We start from the raw sequence: 13,018 nt of genomic DNA on the forward strand, positions 1-13,018 counted from the left end.
CGGATCTTGCGGTTGCATAGAAAGTTGTGCCTCATCTCGACACACCGGCTCTTGGAGTGCTGTCATCATCCTTTACCATCTCTCACGTCTGATGTCCATCTCACACTAATCACTGGCTCATGCGCCCTTTTCCTCTATGGGAGCTTGCTCACTTGCACGATCATCAACAACTATAGTTGTCTCCTTTCTCCTGCTCTCTGGCTAAATATGACTTAGATCATCGACCAAATGTCTAATGATATCAAGCACGATGATGCTAGTTGAAGGGATGGGAGATCCATCATATCGATGGCCGAACAATGCAGGGTGGCTGGGTGAAATTTCATAAAATTCTTTTTCCCATCTGGGAATCCTATTCCCTGATTTAGAAAAACTACATTTTTCAAGGTTCATTTTGAAACAAACTGGACCAAATCTGGATCTAAGATTAGGGAGAGAAATACCTGATATTGAATCCACGCAAAAAGCTCCTCCTAATGTAGGTGTTCATGCCCAAAGAGGGTGCCAAATCCTTTCTCAACTGAAGATGACACAACTTAGGGTGAGGCAGGATCAACAAGTAGTTCTTCAGCAAGAATCGAATAGGGTAGTGAGCACAACTTTAAGATTGTTTTTTTCCACCAAGAAACAATATCAAGATCCAATCTTGATCACTCTAAGAGGTGGAGATCGAACAAGAAAGCAATAGAACTGTGTATATCTTTCCCAGTTCACCATCCTCTTTATATATAAACCTTAAAGAGTCAATCTCCTAATCTGATTAGGAGTTTCTTGATCCAAATCTTTATTTGGACCTGAACTCTTTAAGTGATAAGGATAATCCCTTATCTCATCTGTAGATCAAGATCAGCTACTCCTAATCAAGTTAGAAGTTTCCTAATCTAAATCTCTATTTGTATATGGACTCTTTAAGTGGATAAGAGTTATCCTCCTATCCTATTATGCTGATCCATACCCAGATTCGCCCCCTATTTAATTAATCATATTAAGCCCAGTTCGAATTGGGCTTTAGGCTAATTAAGCTTTCAAGGTCACTTCCTTTTATGCTAGCTAGCTTGGCTCTCTTTGTATGGCGTAGGACCCTATCATTGATCTCCACATAAGCCACATGGTTTCAGCCTAGCTTCTGTTACATGGCCTAGCCGAATTCACTACTAAATACAGTGAACCCTTGAGTCCATCAGTATGGGCTCTTAATGGGCCCAACATTTACACTAAATGGTCATTGGGTCCAGCCATCTTTTGAAGGCCCAAGGACTGTGGATGATGTGTGCACAATTTACATATAAATTCTAGTGTTTATGCATGGTTTTGATGCTGATTTGTGTGAATTCTTACCGCGATTTAGCTTGATTTCAGGAAATTATCAAAGGGGACGAGTCTAGGGGAAAAAGAACATAAAACCATGCTACAAGAAGCCAAATTGGAGGTAATACAGCCCAACTGGGAGCAAGGCCCAGCTGAGAGGTCAAAGGAGGGCCATTCGGCCCATACAACTCATGCTGCACTCTTTGGGAGATGCCCAAAGAGAGAGCGTAGCCGTAGCATTCCAAGAGAGCCTATTCGGCCCAGCAAGGAGGAGGTCCATTAGCAGCTCAATAGCAGCCCAAAGTGCAGCCAAAGGAGGCTAAGGGCAGTATCTTCTAGAGGATTCAAAAGAGGCTAGCACCAGCAACTTCTAGAAGTTTCAAGAGAGGCTAGGGGCAGCAACTTCTAGAATGTTCAAAAGAGCTAAGGGCAACAACTTCTAGAAGATTCAACAGAGGCTAAAGGCACCAAACTTTCTAGATGAGAGAAAGGGGCTGAATAGAAAGTTATAAAAGGAAAAGAGAAAGAGGGGAAAAGGGGTCAAAAACCTTTTGGGGAGAAGAGAAAGATAGGCGCAAGAGAGGAGAAGAAAGGAGAAGATTCAAGAATATTCAAGAGAAGAAGAAGCTGATTTCGAATTTGGAGAAGAAGCCGTTGGAAGAGATCAATCTAGGTTGTCTTCTTCCTTGATTTCTGCACAAGTGGTAATCGAATTCAGCTAGGGCTTTCATGTTTATTTTCTCCATTAATTCAATCTTTCTTGCTGTAATTGAATGATGTTTCATGTAATTTCAGATCTGTAATTAGTTCTCTAGGGATATTCGAATGGAGTAGATTCAATTTTGATGTTTCTTGATTAGAAATTTTATTGTTAGAACTGCTAGCTGAATTGATCTTAATCTTTGTAATGTCTGAATTGCTTGAGAAAGAATTTAGGCAATCCAAATTCTGTTTGGCCAAACTGTTCTTCTTTTTTGGAGTTTTTAGATTGCTTGAGAAAGAGTCTAGAAATTCGGATATGTTAATCAAGAACCGAATTGAGTGCAAGGTTAGAGATAACTTGCACAATTCGGTTGGTGATCATTCAATCTGAAATGATGCCCTAGAATTTATAGATCTTAATGCATGCATGGGGATTAGATTCTTACTAGAGATAGAAGAATCATTACTCATGCATAGAATGAACATGCACTTGAGAAAGGTTATTCATTGCCTTGGGGTTTCACCAAACCAAGGTTGAATCCTAATCTAATCGAATGACATAGAGATCTAATTATTGAATCAATTCTGTGCATAGTTAGCTTGTCTTTCAATTTGCTTGCAAGGTGTTTGATCCAATATGTTAGAGGTAGTTTTCTAGTTAGGATTTCAATTTTGCATTAGATTTACAATTCGATTAATCAGATAAGAGTAGGCTGATATACTACTAGTAGTTGCTACATAAGTCCTTGTGGAAAACGACACTCTATTCATCACTCTATTACTTGTGCGGCTAGTGCACTTGCTAGTGTAGCAAATACGCATCAAGTTTTTGGTGCCGTTGCTGGGGACTTATTGCAGCAATATTAGGAATTATTAGCCACTGTTAATTTGATTTCTAATTCTGTGTGTTGTAGTTCAAACTTGTGTGCATTAACCTACATTACTGATTTAGGTAATCTCTTTCTTCTTGCCGACTGCTTCTAGTTTAGGTTGCTGTTTTTATTTCTGTAGAATGTAGCTTACTGATTCTATAGGTTACTTTGCTGATTTGGTAGATTTCAGATTTGTGTTTTGTAGGAAGAACTCTATAGCTTGCTGTTATAGATTTCATTTCTGATTTGATAGATTTCTGACTTGATAGATTTCTGATTTGATAGATTTATGATTTTTAGTAGGATTCAGATTTGTATATAGTAACCTTCATTACTAATATCAGTAGTTTTCTTCCCTATTGTTGATTTGCTTAGTCTTTGGTTGCTGTTCTAGTTTAGGTAGTGTAGCTGAATTTTTGTTCTGTATACTTTATAAAAATAGTGTAATTCAAATCTGTATACATTAACTTTCATTGTTGAAATCAAAAATCAGATTTGTGCACACACACCAATAGTTGTTCTTGTTGTAGTAGACTGTAGTTTCTTGATGATGTAGGTTACTTTTCTGATTTGCTATATTTTGTAGGAAGAATTCAATAGGTTGCTGTTATAGATTTTAGATCTTATTTTTTTTTGTTCTACATATACCTTCTTTGCTGATATTCAGTTCTGTATACATTGATCTTCATTGCTGAAATCAGAATTTTTCTTTCTTCTTGCCGATTGTCTCTATCTTAGGCTGCTATTCTTGTTTTAGAAGTGTGCAATCTGCTAGAGTTGAAAGGCTACTTCTTTGATTTCAATCTTGTGCATCAGATTTCAGATCTGTTCATATTAGATTTCAGTAGTGTTCTTTTTCTTGAGGCTTTTCTTTGCTATTCTCCTTGCCTTGTAGATTGCTGCTATCTTAGTGTTTAACAGTACCTTCTTTTTAGGATTGTTGATTGTTTGATTATTTACATTTCTGATTGGTGTACATTAGTCTTTTTCTTGCTTTGACTTGTACAATTTATGACAAGTAGACCTGAACCGAAGGAAGTCCCTTACGATCCAGAGATTGAAAAAACCCTCCGCATCCGCCTAAGAGCTGCTAGACAAGTTAGAGCTGAAATTGAAGAGATGGCTAAACCAAGTGTTAGACAGTTGTATGCCCTTAGCTCCAATCAGAATGATATACATTATGAATTTATTGTAAATGAATAAAGTACATATTTGATTCATGTTCCTGTGGTGTGTTTCTGTGTAATACCCTTAAACTGGACACTTATGACACTCGTGTTAGTTTAGATTGTTCACAGCCACTGGATAAGTCTGGGGAGATTTACCCTACCAAGGCTGACACTGGTGTGCTACCAAATGTTGGGGTGGCCTATCTCAGCCGCTAGAGTGAGACCCAAGGCATATGCAGTGTATGATTAATTGAATATTTGAACTGGACCAGATTTTCAGTATTGCCCTGGACCTTGGAGATTGATGGGCAAAACTGGAAAGTTACACTTGACCCCAAGACTCAATTATGATACTACACTAGGTGACGGATTGGGCTTCTTTGATATACCAATCAGTGAGATCCTTAGTGGGGATCAAAACCTGGGTATATTGGGACAGTCTGAGAATTCATCTGAGTGGGTGATCATAGTGACAGGATCAGCCCCTTTGTCGGACAAAGTGAATGATTGGGACTGCACTCTCTCTGATGGAAACCAAAACTATCGGCAGTCAATTTCAAACTTGTTTGAGATTTGTTTTGCGAAATATATTTTATATGAGATATAAAAGTATATATATTACGGTTTCTAATTGTTTGCAAAAGGTTTTAATTCCCGGGATCCATGTGAGCAGAGAGTGCAACACTGTTCCTTGCAGCCGAGGGAGATGTCCTCTCTTGTCGGGTAGTGTTTGATCATTATGGTTTGAGAGGTTAAGTGTAAGACCATTGAGGGTAATACCTGATGGGCTAATCTTGCATCTGCCCACAATCCCTGGGTGTTACAAGGTAGCTTGGCCCAGGGACCACTTAGTGTAAGTGTTGGGCCCATAGAGCCCATGTGATGGGTTTCAGGGGGTGCGCTGTCCATAACAGTGTATTTGGCCAGGCCTTGTAATAAAGGCTGGGCTGAACCCATATGGCTGATGTGTAGATCAATGTTTGGGTTCCACGCCATACAAGGAAGCCCAACTAGGCAGCAGTTTGGAAGGCTAAGTGAGCACATAACCTTATTGGGCCTAAAACCCATTTTGAACTGGGCTGATTTGATCAGTTAAATAAGGGGCAAATTTTGAGATTAGATTAGTAGATAGGATTGGGTGTTAACCCTATCCACTCAGAGAGTCCAGATCTGAATCACATTCAGATCTAGAAACCACCTAATAGGATTAGGAGGGGGCTGATCTAATCTGCAGATAAGATAAGGGTTTACCCTTATCACTTAAGGGGAATTTTGATTCAAATATGATTTGGATCAACAACTCCTAATGGGATTAGGAGCTTATCCCTTTAAGTTTATAAAAAGATGAGGGAGCGACAGCCTTTAGAAGACATATTCAAATCCTCTTCAGAGCTTAAATCATAGAAGAAAGAATTCAGCAGCTCTGCGCAAATTCTTTCTTGCCGCCTCCTTCTTGCCATTGCCACATCTGCCAGTTCGATCTCTTGTCAGTAGGAGTGATCAAGATTAGATGTTGACATCAGTCCTTTGTGAAAGGGCTGATTAGAAGTAGTGCTCACGTGCCATCCAGCTAATTCTTGCGAAGGATCTGGTTCTTGTGAAGAACACTGCTAATTCTGCTCCATCCTGCACTGCGTCATCTTCAGTGGGAGCAGTTTTTGGTCTCTTCCTTGGATGTGAACACCTTCATTGGGAGATGCTATTTCTCCTTATCAGGTATATCCCTTTCCTACTGCTTTTGTTCAGATCTGGTTCAGTTCATGGTTCAAGATTGATCATTAAAAAATACGATTTTTCTAAAATAGGGAATACGATTCCTAGTAGAGTGGAGAGAAATTTTTTGAAAATTTCCCATTCTATTCCGCAAGATTCGGGTGTCCATACAATGGATATCTCATACCTTCACCAAGGACTATGATGGAATATGCAAAACCAACCCTAACTGGTGTTGCTTCAAGCATTGTAAGACCAGCCATTGCGGCTAATAAATTTGAGATCAAATCGGCCATAATTCAGATGATCCAAAACACAGTTCAATTTTGTGGCATGGCTCATGAAGATCCAAACTCTCACATAGCCAATTTCTTGGAGATTTATGACAATTCAAGCATAATGTGGTGAGTGATGATGCTATTAGGCTGAGGTTATTCCCATTTTCATTGAAAGGCAAGGCCAAGGCTTGGCTGAACTCATTACTAACCGGATCTATAGCCACTTGGGATGAGATGGGTAGCCGATTCCTCTCCAAGTACTTCCCTCCATCCAAAACAACAAAGATGAGAAATGACATCACCACTTTCTTCCAACAAGATGGAGAATCTTTATATGAGTCATGGGAGCGTTATAAGGAGCTATTAAGGAAGGTCCCTTACCATGGACTTCCTATATGGCTGCAAGTGCAAACCTTCTACAATGGTCTAACCGAAGCCAACAAGACCATCTTAGATGCGGCAGCCGGGGGCTCCATCAACAATAAGACCCTTGAAGTGGCCCATGCACTCATAGAGGAGATGGCGGCCAATAATTACCAATGGCATTTAGAGAGAGCACAAGTGAGGAAACAGCATGGTCTTCACAATGTGGACACATACACAACTCTATTTGCGCAAATAAGTGCACTCAGGAAGAAAGTAGATGAGATGCAGATGGCAGACATGCATGTGCAGTCCATGACTTGTGATAATTGTGGGGGAGTCCACATCAGCACTGAATGCCAAGTTGGCAATCAGTTTATATAGTCCACGGAACAGGTAGACTTTGTTGGCAACTTTCCGAGGCAGCAAGAAAATCAGTACCATCATGCCTTCAACCCCGGATGGAGAGGCCACCCAAATCAAACATGGCCAAATCAGTATGTGCCGAAGCCCTTCTCCCAAAACTTCCATCAGCTAGAATAGAAATCTAACCTAGAGGAGTTGATGACCAAGTTCATAGCTAGTGCTGAAACAGAATTTCAGAATAACGAAGCATCAATAAGGAAATTGGAGAATCAAGTTGGGCAGTTGGCACAAATGATTTCAGCAAGGGTACCGATCACTCTACCAAGCAACACCGTGGTGGATCCAAGAGAACAAGAGGTTGTTGGGAGGCACCCCAATTCAGATGCGCTTAGTCATAAATTGTCTTATTTGCTTTCTGCTTTTCTTAGTCATACTAGTTGAGTTTAAGTTTAGTTTTTGTTACTTAGGTTGTTAGTTGAATAAAGTTGCTGATCTCTCTTTCTAGTTTTATATGATTCTTAGTAGCTAGAGGCTGCCCATCAAAGGAGCTATTGTAGAATTTAGAATGATCTTTAGGGAAGTCCTGAATGATCTTTAGGGAAGTCCTTTAAACCCCTCTCCTTACTTGATATTGCTATTCATGCCCTTAACCTCATTGCTGGATTTTTTTGTTTATTCTCTAACACTAGGAACACTAAGGACAATGTTCATCCTAAATGTGGGGGAGTTCAGCTATAGCTATGCACCTCAATCATCTCAACACGTATATGCATGCATTAACAAGCCGAATAGACTGAATTCCCCTCAGATTATTGTTGTTTATTAGGTGAATTCTAAGAGGGAATACATTGAGTTGAGGGAAATCAAGGTAAGTGTCCGAGTTTATTCTTGTGAATGATCCAAACTTATCACAATTCATGAGGTCAAGGGAGCTGAATATGACTTTCAGCATGACTGGCCCTAGCTACTTTCATGTGTACAATGCACTTGATTGAATAATTGATGATCATTCGAGCTATGTTCACATCTGAATTGTTAATGCATTAGGTTCAACAACTGCAAAAGAAAAAGGACAAAGTCCAATTGACTCCGCTATTCCGAGCTGAATAGTAAAACTCGCAACTTAGAATATGAGTATTGTTATCTACCTCAAGTTTGTGACCAATGTGAGATGGAGCATAAAATGCACTCACACCCAAAAATAGGGGAAAGAAAAGAAAAAATTTTTTTTGGTGACGGCTGAGGTTCAAAGGGACAAAATGTGGTTGACCACTCAATTAGATGTAGTGACAGATTTTAAACCAAGCTCAAAGTAATGGCTAATTTTAGAGGTCAAGGTGCTGATTTACATATTGAATGGAAGTGAATGTTGGAGTATGAAGAATTTCATATTCTCCCCTTCCTTGGCTCTTATGTCTGTGATAAGAATGGTATTTCATAGTAATGAATCAGAATACTTAGACAAGTTTCCCAACCACTCAATGCATTCTCATCCAAAAATTCATCCAATAAATGGTAATAATAAGGGGGGATGATCAGTCAATGGGTGATGTCTTTGCTTGAGGACAAACAAAAGCTTAAGTGCGGGGGTGTTTGATGTGTGCACAATTTACATATAAACTCTAGTGTTTATGCATGGTTTTGATGCTGATTTGTGTGAATTCTTACCCAATTTAGCTTGATATCAGGAAATTATCAAAGGGGATGAGTTTAGGGGAAAAATAACATAAAACCATGCTACAAGAGGCCAAATTGGAGGTAATACAGCTCGCTGGGAGCAAGGCCTAGCCGAGAGGTCAAAGGAGGGCCATTCAGCCCATACAACCTATGCTGCACTCTTTGGAAGATGCCCAAAGAGAGAGCCGAGCCGCAACATTCCAAGAGAGCCTATTCAGCCCAACAAGGAGGAGGTCCATTAGCAGCTGAGCAGCCCAAAGTGAAGCCGAAGGAGGTTAAGGGCGGTAGCTTGTAGAGGATTCAAAAGAGGCTAACACTAGTAACTTATAAAAGTTTCAAGAGAGGCTAGGGGTAGAAACTTCTAGAAAGTTCAAGAGAGCTAAGGGCAGCAACTTCTAGAAGGTTCAAGAGAGGCTAAAGGCGCCAAACTTTCTAGATGAGAGAACTTTTTAGATGAGAGAAAGGGGCTGAAGAGAAAGAGGGGAAAAGGGGTCAAAAACTTTTTGGGGTGAATTCCTTTTGGGGAGAAGAGAAAGGTAGGCACAAGAGAGGAGAAGAAAGGAGAAGATTCAAGAATATTCAAGAGAAGAAGAAGCTGATTTTGAATTTGGAGAAGAAGCCGTTGGAAGAGATCAATCTAGGTTGTTTTCTTCCTTGATTTCTGCACAAGTGGTAATCGAATTCAGCTAGGGCTTTCATGTTTATTTTCTCCATTAATTCAATCTTTCTTGCTGTAGTTTAATGATGTTTCATGTAATTTCAGATATGTAATTAGTTCTCTAGGGTTATTCGAATGGAGTAGATTCAATTTTGATGTTTCTTGATTAGAAATTTAATTGTTAAAACTGCTAGCCGAATTGATCTTAATCTTTGTAATGTCTGAATTGCTTGAGAAGGAATTTAGAGAAGGGATGAGAGATCCATCATATGGATGGCTGAACCCTGTAGGTAGGTTGGGCGAAATTTCAAAAATTTCTCTCTCTCCCATCTGGGAATCACATTCTTTGTTTTAGAAAAAATTGCATTTTTCAAGGATCTATCTTGAACCAAGAACCAAACTAGATCTGAAACCAAAATGTAGGAGAGGGAGATACTTGATACGGAGAAGTAATAACTCCCAATGAAGGTGTTCACACCCATGGAAAGTCCAAAGAGTGTTCCCACTAAAGATGACACAGTGCAGGATGGAGCAGAATCAACAGGTGGTTCTTCACAAGAACCGAATCCTTCAAGAAGAATTCGATGGAGGGTATGTGAGCACAACTTCAGATAAGTTTTTCACCAAAAATTGATATCAAGAACCCTTCTTGATCGCTCCTATAGTGGAGAACGAACTGGCAATGGTGGCAGTTGCTGTCTTCTCTCTTTCTATGATCTGAGATTTGATTGAGTGAGTTGGAGTTCGACCTCCTCCTCCTTTTATAGCTTTAAAGAGAGCTCCTCCTAATCTCATTAGGAGTTTCCTAATTCAAATCCTTATTTGAATTTGGACTCTCGTTAGAAGCTAAGGATAATCCCTTATCTTATCTGCAGATCAAGATCAGCCCTCCTAATCTCATTTAGAGCTTCCTGATCCAAATATCTATTTGGATCTGGACTCTCTGAGTGGATAGGGATAACTTCCATTAAGTCTATGTGCTCATTCGGCCTCCAAACTACTGCCCAATTGGGTTTCCTTGTATGGCGTGGGACCCAAACATTGATCTACACATCAGCCACATGGGTTTAGCCTAGCCTTTGTTACAAGGCCTGGCCGAATTCACTGTAGAAGACAGTGAACCCCTGAGCCCATCACCATGGGCTCTCAATGGGCCCAACACTTACTTACACTAAGTGGTCCCTGGGCCAAGCCACCTTATCCTCAGGTATTACCCTCAAGATTAGTCCACCAATTACCAAGGTCCAGGGCAATACTGAAATTCTGGTCCGGTTAGGGTTTCAAGTATACCTACATTGCATGTACCTCGGATCTCACCCTGGCAGCTGGGATAAGCCACCCCAACCAACTTGGCGGCACATCAGTGTCAGGCTTGGCAGGATAAATCTCCCCAAATCTATCCAACGGTTTTGAGCATTCTAAACTAAGACGAGTCTCATATAAGTCCAGTTTAAGGGTATTACAGAGAAACACACCACAATAACATGAACGAAATATGTAGTTTATTCATTTACAATAAATGTCATAATGTACATCATTCTGATTGGAGCTAAGGGCATACACTGTCTAACAACTCCCACTTGCACTTAGGTCCAATCTGGTACAAGCCAGAGTCCTAGAATTTCCACGTATTTCATAAACACTTTCTATGTCAGTGGCTTAGTCAATGGGTCTGCCACATTTTCCGCTGATGCTACCTTTTAATATCAATCTCCCGTAGATCCAGTGTTGTCACACAATAGTGGAATGGGTGATGTGCTGAATTCCTAATTCAAGAATGAACACCTTCATTCATTAGGCAGCCTAACTTACGGCAATGTGTTCGGCTTGGGTTGTGGACTATTATTCTTGCTACTTAGGACCCATGTTTGTCGACTTTTAGGAAACAACACACGATCCTATTGTGAGGATATAATCCACATGTAGACATTCTATCATCTGGATCTGACTGGAAGTCGGTATCAGTATACCTCTGGATCTGAAGTGAACTACCATCAAATACTAGACAAAACTCTTTTGTCCTTTGAAGGTACATAAGTATATTTTTCATAGCAGTCCAGTGCTCCTGCCCTGGGTTGGACTAGAATTTGCTTACCACACTCATTGCCTGAGCAATGTTAGGATGAGTGCACAGCATGGCATACATGATGCTCCCTATGGCTGAGGCATAGGGAACATCCTTCATGCCCTCAAACTCCTCGGGCGTCTTGGAAGACATCCCCTTGGAGAGAGTGGCTCCATGCCTGAAAGGAACATTTCCTTTCTTGGAGTTCTCCATGCTGTATCTTTTCACTATCTTGGTAATGTAAGCAGATTGGGATAATCCAATTATCCTCTTCGATCTATCTCTATAGAATCAAAGACCCAGTATATAGGAGGCTTCTCTAAGATCTTTCATGGAGAATTGCTGTGAAAGCCATACTTTCACTGTTGTCAACATTCCTACATCATTCCCAATGAGCAGAATGTCATCTACATACAGAACCAAGAACGTAACCTTATCCCCACTGGATTTCATATAAACACAGGGTTCATCCAGATTCTGCTCAAAGTCAAACTTTTTGACAGTAGAGTCAAACCGGATGTTCCAACTCCTAGAAGTTTGTTTGAGTCCATATATGGATCTATTTAATTTACATACCATGTGTTCCTGACCCACAACTATGAAACCTTGCGGTTGTTGCATATAGATATCTTCAGTAAGATCTCCATTCAGGTATGCAGTTTTGACATCCATTTGCCAAATCACGTAGTCATGGTATGCTGCTACAGCTAGTAGGATCCTAATGGATTTAAGCATGCCCATCGGCAAAAAGGTTTCCTCATTATCGATGCCCTCTTACTGAGTGTACTCTTTCGCCACCAAACGAGCCTTGTAGGTCTCAACCTTACCATTGTAGCCCTTCTTCCTCTTATAGATCCATTTGCAACCAATATCTTTTACCCAGGGGCGGATCTACCAGAGTCCAAACTCCACTGGTCTCCATTGAGTCCATCTCCGGTCTCATGGCATCTACCCACTTCAAGGAATCTATGTCCAACATAGCTTCCGTATAAGTCATGGGATCCTCCTCACAAGTCATAGCATGCACCAAGTAACTATCCTGGTCATAGCCAAAATGGACTGGAGGCCTATAAACTCGGGTAGATGTTCTAGGTTGGTCACTACCTGGAACTTGTCGGACTCCTCCCACTACTCTTGAGTTCTCCTCATCAAGAACAATTTCCTGATGATGATTGTTTAGGATGTAATCATCCTCCAAGAAATGGGCATTTCGGCTACAGAACACCTTCTATTTACCTAGGTCATAGAATAGGTTACCCACAGAGCCCATGGGGTAGCCTACGAATAGGCAACAACTGGTCTTGGATTCCAATTTGTTCGCACTCATTATTTTAATGTGTGCTGGATAACTCCAAATCTTCAAATGTCACACTCTTGGTTTCTTTTTGGTCCAAAGCTCATAGGGAGTCTTCAGAACTGATTTGGTTGGAACTCGGTTCAGCACGTATATCACAGTCTCCAATGCGTAACCCCAAAAGGATGTGGGTAACTTTGAGTGCATGAGAAGTGACCGAACCATATCCAATAAGGTCTTATTCCTCCTCTCTAAAACACCGTTAAGTTGTAGTGTAGCAGGAGGAGCTAACTGTGATACTATCTCGTTGACCTTTAAGTAGACCCTAAATTTGTTAGAGAGATACTCGCCACCTCGATCTGATCGAAGGGTCTTAATTTCTCTCCCTAACTGTTTCTCGACCTCTTGTCTAAACTCCTTGAACTTTTCAAAGGATTCGGACTTGTGTCTCAATAGGTACACATAACCGTACCGAGAATAATCATCGGTGAATGTTATAAATAAACGTGTTGGTTATGTGTCCTAACACTCAGGGGACCACATACATCAGTAT

At 40.5% G+C, this 13,018-nt stretch overlaps 1 non-coding gene across 1 annotated transcript; it reads right to left on the reverse strand.

Moving 5' to 3' along the window:
• Positions 1-6,324: 6,324 nt before the first annotated feature.
• On the reverse strand, positions 6,325-6,431 carry LOC148852724 (small nucleolar RNA R71). The gene has a single exon (XR_016100070.1). It is a non-coding gene; the product is annotated as a small nucleolar RNA R71 (small nucleolar RNA).
• Between the last annotated feature and the right edge of the window lie 6,587 nt (positions 6,432-13,018).

The sequence above is a fragment of the Nelumbo lutea genome, chromosome 5 (genome assembly GCF_056320005.1).
Source record: "Nelumbo lutea isolate HS-2025 chromosome 5, American lotus-T2T, whole genome shotgun sequence".
NCBI lineage: Eukaryota > Viridiplantae > Streptophyta > Magnoliopsida > Proteales > Nelumbonaceae > Nelumbo > Nelumbo lutea.